Genomic DNA, 20,682 nt, shown 5'->3' with positions numbered 1-20,682 from the left:
AGAAGGATCCTGTAAGCAAAATGATGGCAAAGGGCTGAAGAGTTGATAAAATTATGTGCTAGGACACTGAAGGTGTACTGTGGCCTTGCCAGCTAAAGCAAACTGTTTCCGTTGGCCTTATGAATAGGTATGGAGAAAATGTCATTTGCTACATCAATGACTGCACACCAGGTACCAAGGGATGTGTTTATTTGCTCAAGCAATGAAACCCCATCTGGTACAGCAACTGCAATTCGAGTCACTATGCAATTAAGCTTATGTTAATTCACCATCATTCTCCAAGAGCCATCTGTCTTCTGCATAGGTCAAATAGAAGAGTTGAATGGGGAATGGGCTAGGAGTCATCAAGCTTGCCTTTTTCAAGTCTTTGATAGTGGCCCTAATTTCTGAAATTCTTCTAGAAATGAAATATTCCATTTTGATTTACTATTTTTCTAAGTAAAAGTGGTTCTGATGGCTTTAACTTGGCCTTTCCTAGCATAATAATCCTCACTCCACAGGCCAGAAATGTGATACTGATTTACTGCACACTGGTTATAAACTTTCCTGAGTCTGGTGAGACAGAACACACTCATATACAACAAGTTATATAATGTGAATTTATTACTTACAGATAGGCAGCAAGGGACAAAAGAAACCTAGGATTTATCGAGAGCTATTCCCCCAAGGCTCAAGAAAGCTGTGGCAAGGGGGAAGACGGGGATGGAGTCTCAACTGCATGTACCACACTTGCACCCCAAAAGGCAGTCCATCCTGGGTTATATAGCTCAGGGACCACATGACACACTGGGTTAAAAATCTGAAGGACATCCTGCTTCCAAGATAGAAAGGAACAAAATCTGGGCTTTTCTAGGCAGTTCCTCCCTAACTCAGTCTACTATATTCCCTAGAAGAGACAGAAACAAGGCCTGGGCTGTTTCAAGCATCCTTTCTATCCCAGGATATTACACTCCCAGAACATTCTACAGTCATTCTTGATAACTACAAACAAGAAAGGGAGGGAGGATTGGGTAGGTCCAATGCCATCCAGAGAATTGTTCTGCAAAGTAACCAGTATGGGGATTATGCGAGCTGTATGTATGCTTATTCCAGTTCTGCATTCCTGAATTGGAGAAATAACCACAGATGAGTTTGCGGACCTATTGGACCTGCTGTGAAAAGTACCCAAGCTAAAATTCCATTAATCACCTGACCTCCACAAGACCTGGTCTGATTGGTGGGCCAAAGTATTGTTTGGTTGTCCTGGAATTACTGACCATTAAGAGCCAATGTCCAGATATCCTCAAAAGTTCTAATTATTTATTTTTTCCACAATATACAGTTACCTGGGAAAAGACAATACGTTCCTTTAGGGAAGGTTGAGAGAAATAGTAGTATACATTTTTGGTAATGTACTGGGGACTCTCCTAAGCAGTGCTGAACTCCCCTTTATCCCAGGGATTTGGGGGTAGATAAAGTGGCTCAAGTCTTGGAATAAATTGAGGAGCCGAGCCATGACCCTATGTTGTGATCTGAATGTGCTTTCCAAAATTAATGCGTTCAAACTTAATTCCCATTGTGGTGGTATTAAGAGATAGGGCCTTTGGGAGGTGATTAAGTCACGAGGGCTCCTCCCTCATTGAATGAATTAGTGCCTTATAAAAAGGCTCAAGATTGAAGGGAGCACTCTCTTGCTCTTCCACTCTCCATCCTGTAAGGACAAGGCATTTGCCCCCCCCCCAGAGGAAGCAACAACAAGGTGCAATCTTGGAAGTCGAGATCAGGCTCTCAACAGACACCAATTTCTTTGATGCTTTTATCTTAGGCTTCTCTGCCTCCAGAACTGTGAGAAATAAATTTCTGTTGTTTATAAATTACCCAGTTTGTAGTATTCTGTTATAGCAGCATAAAGGGACTAAGACACTGTTTTAATGATTTAGGTCAGATTTTTGTTTACTTGACCTAAAGCTTTTCTGCTCATATAGATAAAGTAAGAATTTAGCATACTTCTTATCTATTTCACTTCTAGGAACAACCATGACCAAATAGCCAACACCATAAGCCTGTGTAAGTCAGACTATTCAAACTGCTGTTTTGACTCTACAAATCCAGCATTTCCAGTTTACTCACTATAGGCCACATTTTAGTCCATGTTTCGTCTAATCAACTAAACAAATGGTTAGAACTCTTTCTAACTCCCTGAACTTCAACATTGAACACAGATTCTACACTTGGTGAACCCATGCCAATAAATTCATCCCGATTCAACTTTGTGTTTCTTCCACCACTGTTCCTTACCTTTAGTATCCATTTCTACATATGTCCTCTGGTTTTGGTGTGCTTAAATTAAAAACATGAAGTAGTTATTTTTTAGTGTAATTCACTTCCTAAAAGGTCACATATTGAACCTTGTCTTTATAGGTCTGCTGGGAGTTGAGTAAAGTTATAGGTCTAGAAGCAAAGAGAGGTGGTGGGTGAGTGTGGGTCCTGAAAAGAATCAGCAGTCTTGCATGGTAAGTGCCTCCAGGAGGCCATGATAGTTTCCTCAGTCAGCGTAGGGTTAATCTCTTCATACTGAGATGGAAAGGCTGATACTGCAGAGTGTGGGAAGGAGCTATCACTCACTGGGGATATGGAAGCCACTTCTGTTGGGACTGGAGAGGCCAATACATCTGATAAATGAGGAGATCACTTTCACTTAGGGTAAGGATACCTCTTCTACTGGCAAAGAAGACTCACTAGTACTTAGGTGTTCAACGTCCATAGCTTCACTGGGGTCTTCTTTTGTGTCTTTACCCCAATTTATAGGATCCCATTCGCTCCCAATCAATGACCTCACTTTAACAATGGACACTTTATGAGACTGGAAGTTCTACTTGTGTTGTAATTCAGATCTTCTTAGTCATCTGGTTTTTAACAATTTCAACCCTGTGACTGAAAAGCTGTCTTTCATAATTGAAGATAAGATAAGAAAGGTTTTCATATAAAAAAAAAAAACAGAAAATGTATCAGTAGCAGACCTGTGTTGGCCAAAGGCCAAAGGGATTTGTTTAATCCGAGGGGAAGTGAAACAATATTTTAATGCATATCCACAAGAAGGAATGAAGGAACAAAACTGATAAGTATATGTGTAAATACAAAAGACTATATAATCTTTCCTTTCTGCTTTTAATTTCTCTAAAAACACATGTATATATGAACTAATTTTTCATAAAAACATGGTAGTGGTTTTTAATGTATGTAGAAACAATATATACAAAAAATAGTGCAAGGGATGAGGAAATAAATGAAACTATAGTGTTGCAAGATTCCTATATTTCATTTAAAAATACAATGTTAATTAGATTGTTATAAGTTAAATTAATTCACAGTAATCCCTTGAGGCAATCAATGGAATGATAATGCAAAGAAGTGTAGCTAAATGACAATTGGGAAATCTAACTCAGTGTTGCCAAAATGTCTCTCTTCATCATGTATAAGTAGAAAAAAGAATCCAGACAAATTGGGGGGATTTTTCAAGCCCTAGAGGTAACTTCATACTTCCAAGTGTGGATAAATGTTTTTAAAGTGTTATAAATTCAGGCACAGTGATAACTAGAAATTTTTCTAGTTTCCAGGATTTAGGATGTACAGCTTCTAAATTAGAGTCAGAACATGTATAGTCCTTCAAACAACTTTATGCTACAAAATAATGAAAATATAAAACTGACTGGCCTAGCTTAATAATGTTGGTAACTTATTACAAAAAACAAATTTGATTCTATTTTCATGTGTTTCACAGATAATCAAATGTAGTGAAAAGCACTACATGAGAATCAGGGCAAAATAATTAGATTCTACAAGGATTATATATGAATATGTGCCTCTTGGATGTGTACAGAGCCTGGATGGAGACAACTGAACCAGGGTAATGCTGATCTCCAATAACAGGAATCTAATGAAAGTAAATATGATACTATAACATTTCAGTGGCACTCTACTTTTTTTGATATATGAGGTACTATTTTATAGATGGTTTAATTTTGAAATCACAGTTGAAAAATTTTAATGAGATAGTGACTAATTAGTGTTTAATTTTATGATATACAATTATAAAAAGAAAAGTGGGATGTTGATCTTTTGACAATTAATTAGCTTTAAGTGGACATTTTATCTGCATAATTCAAAATATGTTTAATATTATTTACTACACAAATATTCTCATTTTATCCCTTTGGTATAAACTTTATAATAATACATAAAATAACTGAGGAATATAGAGTCATTATTTCTATTTTATTTCAGTCATGCACACTTATTCATCCCTTTTAAGAAATAAATTTGAGCACAAACAGAAAAGGTAATGACTATGTAATTCTCCAAGAAGGATAAAATTATATATCTAATTATTATCTATATTCCTTGCATAATGATATAACAATAAATAACAAAAGCAATTATTCTTCTTCAAAATTATCTGTAAAAGTGTAATCTATTGAGTCTCTTTAAAAACCCATACAATATTTCAAAAATGTTCTTGAATTTCTTCTTATAAGTTGGTATCAATGTATATCCCTAGGGAGGAAAATTGGATATGTGGGAGACAGTAGTGATAGGAAAACATTCTTTCAGTTGTGTAGCTTTCAGTGCCTTTCTAATTTTATACCATGAGCATGTATACTGAATTTTTAAAAATTAAAAATTAACTGACCAATTCTGAAAAAATTATAGTTTATCTGCATAATAAATGAAGCCCAATGTGTAGCTGTACTAGTCAGTTACAGAGGAAGACAGAGAGGGATTCCTGGAGAGAGGGTAGAACATGATGAAATGTGATAGAATAAAGAGGAGCCAGAAATACGGTGAGAAGCCAGAAAGAAGGTAGAAGGTAAGTTCTGAGATTTTCACAGTTGTGATGATGTTTTATAAGTAGGGCTATCTATTTATTCCATGTTAATCAGTTCCCTGCATTCCTGTTCCCTTTGCCTACATTGTATCCGATAGTAATTTTCTAATTGCAAACATCACAACTCCCATCCAAAGTGACTTCAGTCAAAAAAATTCATTAGGTCATATAAACTGAAAAATCAAGAGCTTGAGCTTGCTTCCCAGATATGGTTTAATTTAGGCCTCTAGTAGTCCCTCCAAGATCCACCTTACAGATCTGTTACCTCTGACTTGATTATCCTGCAATGGATCAGGCGATCAGAAATGGAATGTTAAGCTTGGCATAGATGAGCCCACGGGACTGTTCTTGGGATCTTGTGCTGGAGTGAGCTTCACTGAAGGATAATTGCCTGAAAATTGAAAATGCAACATCTCAATATTATTTCTCCCAAAAGAGAAGGGGGTGTGTGAAAGGCTGGGAGAGCAAAAATAATCCAAAATCTACTTTCTTTGACAAATTTCTACTACGGATAGCTGACTTATGTAAGATGTGTTTGGGTTATCCACAGGAGCATGAGTTTGCCCCACATTGGTTAAGGTACAAAACAGGGAAGGGATGTATGTAAACACCAAAAAGAGTGATGGCCAATTTAACAACAGCAGAAAACTATACCAAGAAACATCCAGAGGAAGTACAACTCCCCAAGGAAAAAAGCCCTAAGGATTTGGGATACAGCATTATACTGTGTACAAAACATTTTCCTATATTACATTACTAAACGTCACAGGACTGCATATTCTTAGCAATCCAGAAGACATAATTAAAAGATTCATGAGATCCACAGCTATAATAACTATAAACTCAGGGATTCTACGTTGATTTAACATTCTTTGGGGGAGTATTTGCATTTAACTTTTTAAGATGATGTTTGGCTTTACTGGAATAAAAGTGGATATGAGCAATTTGCCTCAGGCAAATACATCACAGAACCTGAAAAAAAGAGAGAGAGAAAAGTTTACACAGTCTTCTCCCAAGAGTCAGTCTATACAGGCGAGTATCCCAATAAGCAAATCTCATTTTGTATACAGAAAACATATATAAGTTTAGAGTCTAAGAAACTGACTTTAAATTTAGAGTAATCTTCATATCGTTCCTGTTGTTCTCTAAATGCTCTTGAATAGTTTCCTTCCCTTTTGTTTTTTTAGAAAATGAATTAATAGTAATTGGAAGTAATTCTACTTCCAACAGAAAAGATTTCTTTCTTGATCAAGCAAGCAAATGTTTGAAGAAAGTTATGGCAATTTTATTACACACTGAAAACTAGGAGTAAGGAAGGATTATTAAATCCTGTTCATAAGTGGAGTCCTATCATTTTATACTTGCTGCCTGGGGCAGTTCATCGATTGTCATTTCCTGGACTTAGTTTCTACAAATTTGCAGAATCAGGCTGCAGAGTGAAAAGCACTCAGGCCCCACATTGTCAGCCTACCATCAGCCCCAATACTTATTTACTAGCTCTGTGTCCTTTGACAGGTCCCCCCAATGTATTTTGAGCCTCAATCTCCTGTCCTGCCAAATGGCATTTGCAGTGATTTTAATCATTATATAGATTGTGCAGTGGTATTACACAGTGCCTAAAAATTTAGAATAATTTCAGATTTACAGAGAACTTGTGAAAATAGTGCAGAGCACCCATGTATTGCACAACCAGTTCCATTATTATCAACTTACATTCATTAATAGGGCACAGTTGTCACAATTAATGAGCCAATATTGATACATTGTTTTTAATTTAAAAGTCCACAGTTTATTCAGATTTTCTTAGTTTGTTTCTAATTTTCTTCCACTCCAGGATCCCACCTATGATACAACATTATTTTAGTGGTCATGTCTTTCTTGGCTACTCTTTGAAACACGACTTCATGGCTATACTCTCATGCAGATCTTGTCAGAGTTTGGTTTTAAGCTTTGTTTCAACAGGTTTTGAATGAACCTTAGTCTAGGTAGGTCTTTACTTCTGTGGCTTTTGTGGTACCTCAGCTGGATGTTCAAGTGTTAATAAGGCATTGATAACATTTCTCGACCTCATTTAGGCCAAATCTCCAAAGTGCATCAGTGCTGTTTAATTTCAAGTACCTGTGTTCTGTTCTGAACCTTGTTGAAACAGCTTTCTGGTAAGTCTCAGGTAATCACAACCTGATGACAGGCAGCTCAGCTCTTAACCATGGACTCCCAGCTAGTCCCATATGGACTCCAATATGAAACTCCATCCCAGGCCTTTCTTTGTTATCTCTTCAGGTTTTTGTTGTTGTTGTTGTTGTTGCTCTTTTGTTCTTTGGCATCTTAGAGGGGATGCCATGATCTGTGGGATTTCAACTCAATGAGTCATAATTGGGAAATTATCCTCAGGTAGAGAACTACTGAAATCAGTAGGAAAACCATGAGCTTTTCTTCTTTTAGGACTTGCATTGTTGAATATACTTTTTTGAAGGCCTAAAAATGTATGTCATATATTTTATTAAATTTTATAGGGTTTTTTGATGGGAGGCTTATGTCAGCACAATATAAATATTATTGCTGAAGTTACAGTTCTTCAGTATTTCTTTTTGACATTTTTACTTTCACCTGAAATATATATTAATATGTAATTAACACTAGAAAATTGTATATGTATATGCATATATATACACACACACATACGTATATACAAACATACCCTCACATATATATGCATATACAAAATTTGGTTCTGTTCATGATGAACAGAAAAAAAATTCATTTGCTACAGTTATATAGGTAACAATTTCTTATACTACTTTATAGAGACTGTTATATCCTTTATTCAGGCAAATATAGTTTTAATATGAATTTGTACAATGTAGTCACATATGTGCTTTTTACAGCAGTTAGTATGGGCTGACTGCAGAGTATCTTGAACTCTCAACACTCTGTGTAATTTGAGGGAGGGACTAGGGTGACTTCAAATCTAGACTTATGGTTGTGGTTTACTTTCCCTGTGAACCCAGGATGAACATGGCACAAGTGCCTTAGTGTGTAAATAAACTTTCCATTGTACCAAGTGGGTAGGAAAACCTGAAAAACTCATTAGGACTATCTGGGAGTCCTTAGCAAATAATTCAGCCAAAATGCCACGCACAGGTACAAATGAAATAAATCATGTTACTCTTTAAAACAGTGTGTCACTGCTGTTCTCACTTATAAGTGGGAGCTGAATGGTGAGAACACATGGACACATGGTGGGGAACAATGCACCCTGGGGACTGTCTGAGGAGGGGTAGCAGGAGGGAGAGCACCAGGAAGAATAGCTAATGGATGCTGTGCTTAATACCAAGGTGATGGGATGATCTGTGCAACAAACCACCATGGCATACATTGACCTGTGTAACAAACCCTCACATCCTACAGGTGTACCCCAGAACTGAAAATAAAAGTTAAAGAAAAAATAAAATAAAACAAAATAGTGTGTCAGATGTACATTAGTCTCAAGTGGCAAACCAAGGCATATGATATACAAAGATATTTTCAGTGAAAGGATTGTATTTATTTATTTATTTATTTATTTGAGACCAAGTCTCACTGTGTCACCAGGCTGGAGTGTAGTGGTGTGATCTCAGCTCACTGCAACCTCCCTGTGACGGGTTCAAGCGATTCTCCCGCTTCAGCCTCCCAAGTAGCTGGGTGGGGCATGGCACGTCCCACCATGCCCAGCTAATTTTTGTATTTTTAGTAGAGACGGGGTTTAACCATGTTGACCAGGATGGTCTCAATCCCCTGAACTTGTGATCTACCCTCCTCAGCCTCCCAAAGTGCTGGGATTACAGGCATAGGCCACCACGCCCAGCCTTATTAAAGGAAGAACAGTTATCAAAGCAATCCAAGCATGGAACTTTGTGTTAATATAGACTATAAATTGGCTTTAAATTTCTAATAATAGGCAGATTATGTTAAAGACCAATAACATTTTCAAATAAAGAAACTAAGAACAAATGAGGTGAAACTAAGTCCCACAAAAGTAAATAATTTGAACAAGGTCACTTAGCCAACAAGTGGCAGAGATGAATCAAAAGTTTAGTTTTGTGTATTTTTGTATAATCCCAAATCATTCTATGCTAGGCCCAGTTTTCCCAATTGGTAATTATCCTGGAAGGGAATAACCTGTCTTGCTGATTTATTTACTCTCCAGCTGCAAAAATTTGGTTTTCCTTATTTTATCTGCAACTTGCTAAGTACAATTTTTCCCCTTTTGTATCTATTAGCATTTCTCTCAGTTCCCCAATTCCTTATTCATTTATATTTTTCTTTAATAAATATAAAGCTGGGTATATTTTTGTTGTTAGTCCAAAGACTTATATATAACATGAAGGACACATTTTTCTTTAATATTAAAACCTCTGGGATTGAGCAAATTTAACAAGTCTCTTTAGCTGAGTTCACATTTCCATGGTAGATCATTTTAAAAATAAATGTTTTTATGGATCCAATTCACTGTGACTTACTCACGTTGTGCCCTGAAAAGCTGGGACTGTGACTTCTGGCTTCTTTGTCATTTAAAGAATCTTGCAGACTCTTTGTAGCAAATTGGCCCCATTGAAAGTTATAGATCATTTTGATTCAGCTGCAAACATATAGGGACAGCCTCATTCTGAAAGGCTTTTTTTTTCTTATTGGCCATAAATCCCTTTCTTGTCACTTTTGAACCAGGAGAAATGCAGTGAAAAATTTAAGAATTCAGTGAGAATATGACTCTCTAATTAAAAATGATTTGAGAACAAAGCAAATTTATTCATTAAATTGCCAATAATCAAACGCAATTGAATATCTGAAAAGGATTTTTGTATTTTTCGTCTTGTTATTTGAGCTTTAGAATGAACTGTATTACTAAAAGATTTTAATGAGAGAATGTTTTCTTAACACCTTAATATTATTCTATTTTTGGAGGTAAGTATATGAATAACATTTATAGCATAGAATAATTTTATTTATGTTATTTATTTCTTGTGACTAAAATTTCTGAACACATCAATTATAACTAACAATTCATCTATATCAAATCCACACGATGTAAAAATAAAAGCAGAGGCCGGGCGCCGTGGCTCAAGCCTGTAATCCCAGCACTTTGGGAGGCCGAGACGGGCGGATCACAAGGTCAGGAGATCGAGACCATCCTGGCGAACACAGTGAAACCTCGTCTCTACTAAAAATACAAAAAATTAGCCGGGCGAGGTGGTGGGCGCCTGTAGTCCTAGCTACTTGGGAGGCTGAGGCAGGAGAATGGTGGGAACCCGGGAGGCGGAGCTTGCAGTGAGCTGAGATCCGGCCACTGCACTTCAGCCTGGGCGACAGAGCAAGACTCTGCCTCAAATAAATAAATACATAAATAAATAAATAAATAAAAAAATAAATAAAAAAATAAAAGCAGAGATACACATACCAGAAGTAAAGTGTAGAACGGTATAAATGCTACATGAAAGAAAAAGTATGAGTTCAAACGTGTAAGAGTTCTTTATGAATGGAAGCATTAAGATAAGGTATCTTGACAGAGACAAATTCTGAGTTGGGTTTGGAGCAAAATGATGCAGGATATTGGAATTTGCAGTTTATTTTACATATATTAAGCAGAGTGGTGACACGATCAATATGGTGCTTCAGGCAGCACACAGGATCGATTAAGAGGCCAAAGGTTCAAGGTCCTGACTCTCACTGGGGCAGTGCAATTCCTAAGGGACATTATGTAAATTTGGGAGCCTTTTCTGTTTCAATGATAAGATGGTAATGCTGGCATTTAATTGGTTAGTGCTACAGAAACAAGGCATTCTGCTATGTGTAGCACAGCTTTTAACAGGAAGCAATGATTTCACATACCACTTATCTTTCAAATGACTTGATAAATATATATATATTTTATATATATATACACATAAACATTTATTTAAAAATTATTTTTTAAAATGTAAATTCACACAAAAATACTTTTTCCCCCGGCTTTAATGACACTGAATGTTCTAGAAATAAACCTAACAGGTAAAATGAGAAGTTATTGTACTCTAGTTGGTTCCAAATTTACCACGAGTAGTTGAACATATTAGAAATCATACCACTCATGGCAAAACTATTTGGAGCTTTTAGATGCCAGTATAGTATACTTGTGTCAATCTGTGCTTATAAAAGACTATTAATATTGTAAAATAATTATTTCTTATTTGCTACATATTTCTTATTTTAACTACAAATAATATGCATCAACATTATTCAGTTACATATTTCAAACTGGATTTTAAGTATTTTCCACAAATAACAGTCATCAATGTGTCTAATCTGCCAACATTATTTTTGTTCTAATGAAGAAGGAAAATGTTACATTTAATGAACTATTTTACAATGAAGAATGCTGGTAAAATTGGCAAAATATAACATATTTCCGAGATACTAGGAAAAATTCTAAAACTCTATACTGTGTTGTCATTTTAATGCTAAAAAAAATCATTAAAGAAGGAAAAGAGACCATTGTTTTCTAACAGTAGAACAAATGATCATAAAATACATGATGCCACATAATATTAGAAAAAGTAATATTAAGCTTGTCAGCTTTGGGTGGTTACTAGAATTAAGGAAGGAAATCCAAATAATATATTTTTTCTTATTTCATTAATAAATGATCTGTTTCAAGGTAAATTAATTCAATGGCAAAAGATGTCAATAATCAATTATTTGGTACTTGTCATCGAGTACATCTTCATTACAACTCCAGGACAGTACCATGTGTCAATATGATGAGTTCATGCTTGCAGATGCTATGTCCCATGGAATAAAAGTTGTGTTAAAATGTTATTTTTAAAAATTTTCTGAGAATGATCACCAAATGTCTGTGAATATTTACAAGTTATTTTATGGGCAAAATACTCTCCTTTCCAATGTCACTGCTTATACAAACTGGTGGAGCACCACTGTGTCTGGTAAGCAGAATGTTCTAGGCGTAAAAAAGTCACAAGCTGTATTTGAGCCATTCATTTACATATCTTAGAAACCAAGATTCTTAGATCAAGGCCACAAGTTATGAATGTTGTTATTATTGCTAAATAAAGAGTAATATATTAACAACAAATTATTAGGTCACAAATTGTAAAATCACATGAAGAGTGTGTATGAACATGTTTCTTATATGAAAGAACAGAATACATTTCTAGGAAGGAGCATTGTAGACCATAATCCTAAACTTGGCACTACATCCCTACCTCTTTCATGCTCTAATTCCACTAACTTATTATATCTGTATTTCCTTTTCAGACATTTCTTACTCAAGTTATCCATTTTTTAATTGCTATCAATCATACAGTTCATGTTTCTATGTAATAATGCCTATATGAGTTAGTAATGACTGCACAATTAAGAAAGAAATGTACTCTACATATATATCCTTTTCTGTTCTTATTTTAATTTAATTGACATTTATTTCGACCCAGATTTGCTAGTGCTGTTTTCTTAACTAAATTATATTGATGATTAGCCATTGATAAGAATTACAATTCTTTACTATGGAAATGCTGAAATGTTTCTGCCAAATTATTAAATCATTTATTACATATTGATGAGTAGGAGGAGTCAATTGGCCTTTTCTTATTGGTATGATTAAGATGATATTCCTTTTTACTAATGGGCCTTATGTTAAGAATTTTGAGCGATTCAAAGACAGAAAAGCAAACACTGCATGCCTCAATCATAGGTGGGAATTGAACAATGAGAACACTTGGACACAGGGCAGGGAACATCACACACCAGGGCCTGTCGGTGGGTGGGTGGCTCGGGGAGGGATAGCATTAGAGCAATACCTAATGTAAATGACGAGTTGATGGGTGCAGCAAACCAACATGGCATGTGTATACTTATGTATCAAACCTGCACGTTATGCACATGTACCCTAGAACTTAAAGTATAATAAAAAATAACAATAATAATAGACTATAAAACCATAAACAAGGAAGTTTGAGTGATTATAATATCATTTTTATAATTTTAAGTTGTTGAGGCCGGGCGCGGTGGCTCAAGCCTGTAATCCCAGCACTTTGGGAGGCCGAGACGGGCGGATCACGAGGTCCGGAGATCGAGACCATCCCGGCTAACACGGTGAAACCCCGTCTCTACTAAAAAAAAAAAACTAGCCGGGCGAGGTGGCGGGTGCCTGTAGTCCCAGCTACTCGGGAGGCTGATGCAGGAGAATGTCGTAAACCCGGGAGGCGGAGCTTGCAGTGAGCTGAGATCTGGCCACTGCACTCCAGCCTGGGCGACAGAGCGAGACTTCGTCTCAACAAAAAAAAAAAAAAAAAAAAAAAGTTGTTGATTACATTTCTTTAAGAGATTGCAAGCTTCACTTGATGCTCTGACAACTAATAGTGGAAATTTGGTTTCTCCTTAAACATTAGTCTTGAAAAATGCAGGTTTTCATTATCTTATTATTATTTTTTTTTAATTTTCAGAACAGGAAGGGATTGTTTAGCTGAAATGGAAGATTCAATATCTGAACAAGGAGTTCTAAATAATTATCTGCACCTTAGTCTGCCAATACTCATTCTAAAACTACACAAAGGAGATATTTAACAAAATAAAAAGAGGATGATATATGGCAAAACCACCTGAGATACTTTTTATTTTTTCACATATATATGTTATGAATTAAACAATGAGTTAAATTCAGTAAGAATTTTTTACGATCTAATAGCTCTTAATTCATTTTCTTTGTATTATCATCCCTACTCCTGGAATGCATCTTCCTTAGCATTTATTTGCTTAGAAAGCATATTTCCAGCAGAATTTATATACATATGCCAATTAAGAAATTTAAAATATTGCTGTGATGTTCTTAAAATCTTCAAATTTAATTTGACTTAAAATAAGAATAAATCATATATCACAATCCTATTCTGATTAATTTTCTAAAAACACCCAGGTATTGCATCACTGAAACCACAGATTGCTGCACAATAGCTTGGTAGATATGAGTAGTTGCCCAAGTTGCAGAAGAGGATGCTGTTGTACACATTATCCTTGAGATAGGATGTAGGAACCCAAACCCAGAGGGATTGATGATACTCTAGACACCGAGGTATGAAACACTAAGAAAAAAACTTTAAAAAATTCATAGCTCTACTTCTTGAAATTCTAATTCAACAAGGTTAGAGTGAAGAGTCTGTTTTTTTCTAAAATGTTAATTCTGAGGGAGAGCCGAATTTGGAAATTATTTAAAGACTTAATGTTTTTCTTTTCTTCTTTCTATAAAATGTTACTAAATATTATACAATGGCCTACTTTTATTTTCTTCCAAATCTATTCTTCAAAGCTATATTTATTTGCTTGTTTTCATAATAAATATATAACAAGATTGCCCCTTTAAATCTAGATACATTCAGAAACATTTCCTATGAAAAATTTATTATGAGGAAAACAGACAACACATATGTGTAATGAATTTATGTGATAACAATATTTATGTAAATGAATACAGTAAATGTATTTTCAGCATTTAATGATAATGATACTTCAAGAAATATGATATAATAAATATGATACTTCAAGACATTTTTTACATGAGCAATACCAGTATCTAATTTTTATCTTTATGATCACATATGTATTTTCAAGATTATTGGTGGTTTTCTTCCTTTACAACTTTTATTTTAGGTTTAAGAAGTACATGTGCAGATTAGTTACATGAGCAAATTGTACATTTTGGGTTCTGTACAGATTATATTGTTACCCAGCTATTGAGCACAGTATTTGATAGATCGTTTTTTGATCTTTACCCTCCTCTCACCCTCCATTCTCAAGTAGGCCCTGGTGTTTATTGTTCCCTTCTTTCTGTCCACTTGTTTTTCTGTTCCTGTCTTAATTTGTTTAGGATAATGGCCTCCAATCCATCCATACTGCTGCAAAGGCCATGATTTTGTTCTTTCTACACTAGCATAGTATTCCATGTTGTATGTAGACCACATTTTCTTTATCCAGTCTACCATCAATGGGCACTTAGGAGGATAGCATATCTTTTTTATTGTGAATAGTGCTGTGTAAAATATATGTATGCTTGTGTCTTTATGATAGAATGATTTATATTCCTTTAGGTATATGCTCAGTAATGGAATTGCCTGGTTGAATGGTAGTTATGTTTTAAGTTATTTGAGAAATCTCCACACTGCTTTCCACAGTGCCTGAAATAATTTACATTCCCACCAGCAGTGTATAACTGTTCCTTTTTCTCTGTAACCTAACCAATATCTGCTTTTTTTTATCTTCTTAATATTAGTCATTCTGACTGGTGTGAGAGGGTGTCTTATTGTGGTTTTGATTTGCATTTCTCTAATGGTTAATGATGGTAAGCATTTTCCATATGCTTATTGATCACATGTATGTCTTTTATTAAGAATTGTCTGTTCATGTCCTTTGCCCATTTCTTAATGGGGTTATATGTTTTTTGCTTGTTGATATGTTTAAGTTCCTTATATATTCTGGATATTAGACCATTGTCAGATGCACAGTTCACAAATGTTTTCTCGCATTTGTAGGTATTCTGTTCATTTTCTTGATAGTTTCTCTTGTCTTGCCAAAGCTCTTTAGTTTTATTTGGTCCTTGGTATCAATTTTTGTTTTTATTGTAATTGCTTCAGGAGTCTTTGTCATGAAATCTTTGCCAGGTCCAATGTCCAGAATGCTATTTCTTAGATTTTCTTCTAGGGTTTTTATAGTTTTAGGTTTTATATCTAAATCTTCAGTCCATCTTGAGTTGTTTTTGTATATGGTAAAAGAATGGGGTCCAGTTTTATTCTTCTATATGTAGCTAACCTGTTGTTACAGGATCATTTATTGAATAGGAAGTCCTTTCACCATTACTTGTTATTATCAGCTTTGTCAGTAATCATATGGCTGTAGGTGCTTGGCTTTATTTCTGGGTTCTCTAATCTATTCAGTAGGTCTATGTGGCTATTTTTGTACCAGCACTATGCTGTTCTAGTTATTGCAGCCTTATAGTATAGCTTGAAGTTAAATAGTGTGATGCCACCAGCTTTGTTCTTTTGCTTAAGATTGCTTTGGTTATTTGGAGTCTTTTTGGCCCCATATGAATTTTAGAATACTTTTTTCTAATTATCTGAAAAAAGCCATTGGCCAATGAATGGGTAAAGAAAATATGATATATATACACCGTATAATACTATTCAGTCATAAGAAAGAATGATTTTTTTTTTTTTTTTGCAGCAACTTGGATGCATACTCAGAAGGAGGAGGGTAGGGAAGGGGTGAATGATTTAAAAACTACATATTAGGTATAATGTACACTACTTGGGTGATGGGTACACTAAAATCTCAGACTTCACCACTATACAATTCATTCACGTAACCAAATTCCACCTGTACCCCAACAACTATTGAAATGTTTAAAAAATTAATGTCATTGGTAGTTCGATAAAAATAGCATTAAATCTGTAAATTGTCTGGGTAGTATGGTCATTTTAAAAATACTGATTCTTTCTATCCAGGAGGATGGAATATTTTCCATTTGTTTCTGTCATCTCATTTCATTTAGCAGTGCATTGTAATTCTCGTTGTAGAGATCTTTCACCTTCACAGTTAGCTCTGTTCCCAGTTATTTTATTCTTTTCAAGGCTATTGAAATGCTACTGATTCTTGTGCATTGCTTTTGTATCCTGAAACTCTGCTAAAGTTTTTTTTTTTTATCAGATCTAGGAGCCTTTGGGAAGAGATGATGGAATTTTCTAGGTACAGATTCATACTGTCTGCAGAGAGAAATAGTTTGACTTTCTCTCGTCCCATTTGGATGTCTTTCTTTCCTTCTCTTGCCTGATTGCTCTGACTAGGTCTCACAGTACTATGTTGAATAGAAGTGGTGAGAATGGGCATCCTTGTTTTTTTCCAGTTTCCCAGGGAAATGCTTCCAGCTTTTACTCATTCAGTATTATGTTGGCTATAGTTTTGTCATAAATGGCTTTTATAATTTTGAGGTATATTCCTTGGGTACCAAGGTTGTTGAGAGTTTTTAAAATGAGGGAATGTTGAATTTTATCAAAACCTTTTTCTGTGTATGTTGAGATGATCATGTGGATTTGTTTATGTAACAAATTACATTCATTAATTGGTATATGTTGAAAAAACCTTGCATCACAGGAATAAAGCCTACTTGATTGTGGTGGATCAGCTTTTTGATGTGTTGCTGGATTTGGTTTGCAAGTATTTTGTTGAAGATTTTTACATCTGTGTTCATCAGGAATACTAGTCTGAAATTTACTTTTCTTGTGTGTCTGCCTGGATTTTGTGTCAGATTGATGCTGGCTTTAGATTTAGTTTAGGGAGGAGTCTCTCCTAGATTTTTTGGAAAAGTTTCAGTGGGATTGGTCCCATCTGTTCTTTATACATGTGGCAGAATTCAGTTGTGACTTTTTCTTGTCCAGGGGTTTTTCTGGTTGATAGTTTTTCGTTACGAGTTCAATTTCTGAACAAGTTATTGGTCTGTTCAGGGATTCAGTTAATTCCTGGTTCAATTTTGGGAAATTGTGTGCTTCCAGCAAATTATTCATTTCTTATTTTGTGTTTTTCTCATTGGTGTGCGTAAAGGTGTTCATACTAGTCCTGGAATGTTTTTGTATTTCTGCGGGTTCAGTGGTAATGTCTCCTTTCTCATTTTGGATTGTGTTTATTTGGTTCTTCTCTCTTTTCATTTGTTAGTCTAGGTAATGATCTATCAATCTTATTTATGCTTTCAAAAAACCAATTTATGGTTTTCTTGATCTTTTGTTGTTTTTTTTCCATCTCAGTTTCATTCAGTTCAGCTCTAATTTTGGTTATTTTTTCTCTTCTGCTAGCTTTCAGGTTGGTTTGCTCTTGTCTTTCTAGTTCCTCTAGGTGTATGTTAGTTTGTTAATTTGAAATTAACAAATCTAACTTTGTGATGTGCACTTTTAGTACTATAAATTTCCCTCTTCACATGGCTTTAGCTGTGTCCCAGAGATTCTGCTATGTTGTGTCTTTGTTTATATTAGTTTCAAAGAATTTCTTGTTTTCTGCTTCAATTTCACTGTTTTCCTAAAAGTCATTTCAGAGCAGCTTGTTTCATTTTTATGTAATTGTATGATTTTGAGAGATCTTCTTGGTATTGCTTTTTATTTTTTATTATATTGTGTTCCAAGAATGTGGATGGTATAACTTTGAGTTTCTTTAATTTCTTGAAAATTTTTTATAGCTAAGCATGTGGTCAATTTTAGAGTATGTGACATGTGCAGATAAGAGGAATGTATTTTCTGTGGTTGATGGGTGAAGCATTCTATATAAATATAATATATAATATAATATATATTCTGTATATATATAATATATATTTATATAACATGTATCTATATATCTGTTAGATCTATTTCATCAAGTGTTTAGGTCCCCAAATATCTTTGTTAGTTTTGTGCCTTGATGATATTTCTAATACTGTCAGTGAGGTGTTGAAGTCTCCCACTATTATTGTGTGGTTATCTAAGTTTTTTTTTGTAAGTGTCTATGAATTTTTTAAATAAATTTGGATGCACCAGTGTTGGGTGCTTATATATTTAGGATAGTTAAGTCTTCTTGTTGAATTGGAATGTTTATCATTATGTAATTATCATTATGTAATTGAAATGTTTATCATTTTTTGTTCTTTTTGATTATTGTTTATTTAAAATCTGTTTAGTCTGAAATAAGAATAGCAACCCTTGCTCTTTTTTGGTTTTAGTTTGCTTGATAGATCTTTCTCCGTCTCTACTTTGAGCCTACAGGTGTCATTGTGTGTGAGATGGGTCACTTGACGATAGCATATACTTGGTCTTTCTTCTTTATGCAACTTGCCACTCTGTGCATTTCAAGTGAGCATATAGTTCATTAATGCTCAAGGTTAATATTAATGTGTATGGATTTGATCTTATCATTGTGTTGTTAGCTGGTTGTTATGTAGGTTTAATTGTGGAGTTTCTTAATGGTGTCAATATTCTATGAACTTAAATGTGTTTTTATGGTGGCTGGTAGTGACTTTTCATTTCCATGTTTAGCATTCCCTTAAGAACCTCATGTAAGGCAGATGTGGTGGTAACAAATTCCTTAATCATTTGCCTGTCTGATAAAGATTTTATTTCTCCTTCACTTATGAAGCTTAGTTTGACTGGATATAAAATTCTTGGTTGGAATTTCTTTTCTTAAGGATACTGAATGTATGTACCCAATCTCTTCTGGATTGTAGGGTTTCTGCTGAAAGTCCTGCCGTTAGCTTGATGAAGTTACCTGTGTAGATGACCTGCCCCTTTTCTCTAACTGCCTTTAATATATTTTCTTTTTAATGACTTTAGAGAATCTGATGTTTCAGTGTCTTGAGGATGGTCATCTTGCATAGCATCTTGCAGAGGTTCTCTGAATTTCCTAAATTCAAATGTCAACCTCTCTAGCAAGGTTGGGAAAAATTTCATGGACACTATCCTCAAATATGTTTTTCACGTTGCTTACACTCCTTCCTTCTCCACCAGGGATGCCAACAAGTCATAGGTTTACCCTCTTTACATAATGCCATATTTCTCAGAGGTTTGTTTATTCTTTTTAATTTTTGTCATTATTTTTGCCTGACTAAATTAATTTGAAAAACTGACCTTTGCACTCTAAGATTCTTTCCTCAGCTTGGTCTATTCTGTTATTAATACATCTGATTGTGTTTCAAAATTCTTGTAGTGGGTTTTTCAGCTCTGTCATATCAGTTTGATTCTTTCTTAATATGGCCATTTTATCTTGAATCATTTTACTGGATTAAAAATATGGAATGCTTCACAAATTTGTGTGTCACCCATGCACAGGAGCCATGCTAATCTCTGTATCACACCAATTTCAGTATATGCATTGCTAAAGTGAGGATAATATTGGAGTTTTGAAATGGCAACAAATTATTTAAAATATCACTTTCTGCAACATTAATGGAAGTTTTTTTTTTAACAATTTGAGATATAGAAGGCAATCAGTTTGATTTTGACTACTCAAGGGGAGGAAAGATTAATGAGGATGTTCAGTTCATAATGCTTCATTTTATAATGTGAAGAAGTTTTGGACCTTATATCTATCAAGTGATGTTAATTAACCCCTTAAATCAGCAACCTCTGGAGCTAGTCTACTTCATGTAAATTTTTCAGAACACTGGGAAATAAATTTGAAAAATTCTTAGTTGGTATGTAAACCCCTTTGAGTTTCTTGTTTGGGACCATTGCTTTGGGATAACTTGATTTTTCAAGCAATTTATTGTGTTAATGTTTCACAGAAAAATATGAATGACTTATCTACTCTCAAAATCCTTTCATCAGTAACATCTCTGAATTTTCTATTATAAATAAGATACTTGGTATGTAAGTATTAAAGATTATGATTATAAAATCAAAGCATGAGTTAGGATAAACTTTTAGAATCTGTTTAAAAAGTAAAGTATTCATTTTTGTTATAATGATCAAACAATGAGTGCCCATTCATAAACAGTATGCTAAGAATTGACAATATGCTATAAGCCCTTTTGGGCTTATAAAGGTGGATTTTTCAGTATCTTGTTACTTATGTATTTTTTCCCATAATTTTCTAATTTAGACATGTGAGCTTGGTAGCAAGATAAGTTGAAACTAGCAGGAGGCTCATGTTGTAGTATTTGTTCTGCTAACTCCCTGTGGGATTTATGTGTATGACTTCTCTCAGCTACAAATTTCTCACTGTAAAGAATGGGCTGTTGGAGCAGGTTGTATCTACTGTTTTAATATCTGTAGCACTCCGTGATT

General features: G+C 34.7%; 1 pseudogene; it reads right to left on the bottom strand.

Annotated features, from left to right (window-relative positions):
- Positions 1-19,680: 19,680 nt before the first annotated feature.
- On the bottom strand, positions 19,681-19,780 carry LOC117095457 (annotated as a pseudogene).
- Positions 19,781-20,682: the final 902 nt, after the last annotated feature.

Source organism: Trachypithecus francoisi, unplaced genomic scaffold (assembly GCF_009764315.1).
Source record: "Trachypithecus francoisi isolate TF-2019V2 unplaced genomic scaffold, Tfra_2.0 Lachesis_group13, whole genome shotgun sequence".
Classification (NCBI taxonomy): domain Eukaryota; kingdom Metazoa; phylum Chordata; class Mammalia; order Primates; family Cercopithecidae; genus Trachypithecus; species Trachypithecus francoisi.
The sequence above is the reverse complement of the archived record's forward strand: the minus strand, read 5'-3'. Positions and strand labels throughout refer to the sequence as shown.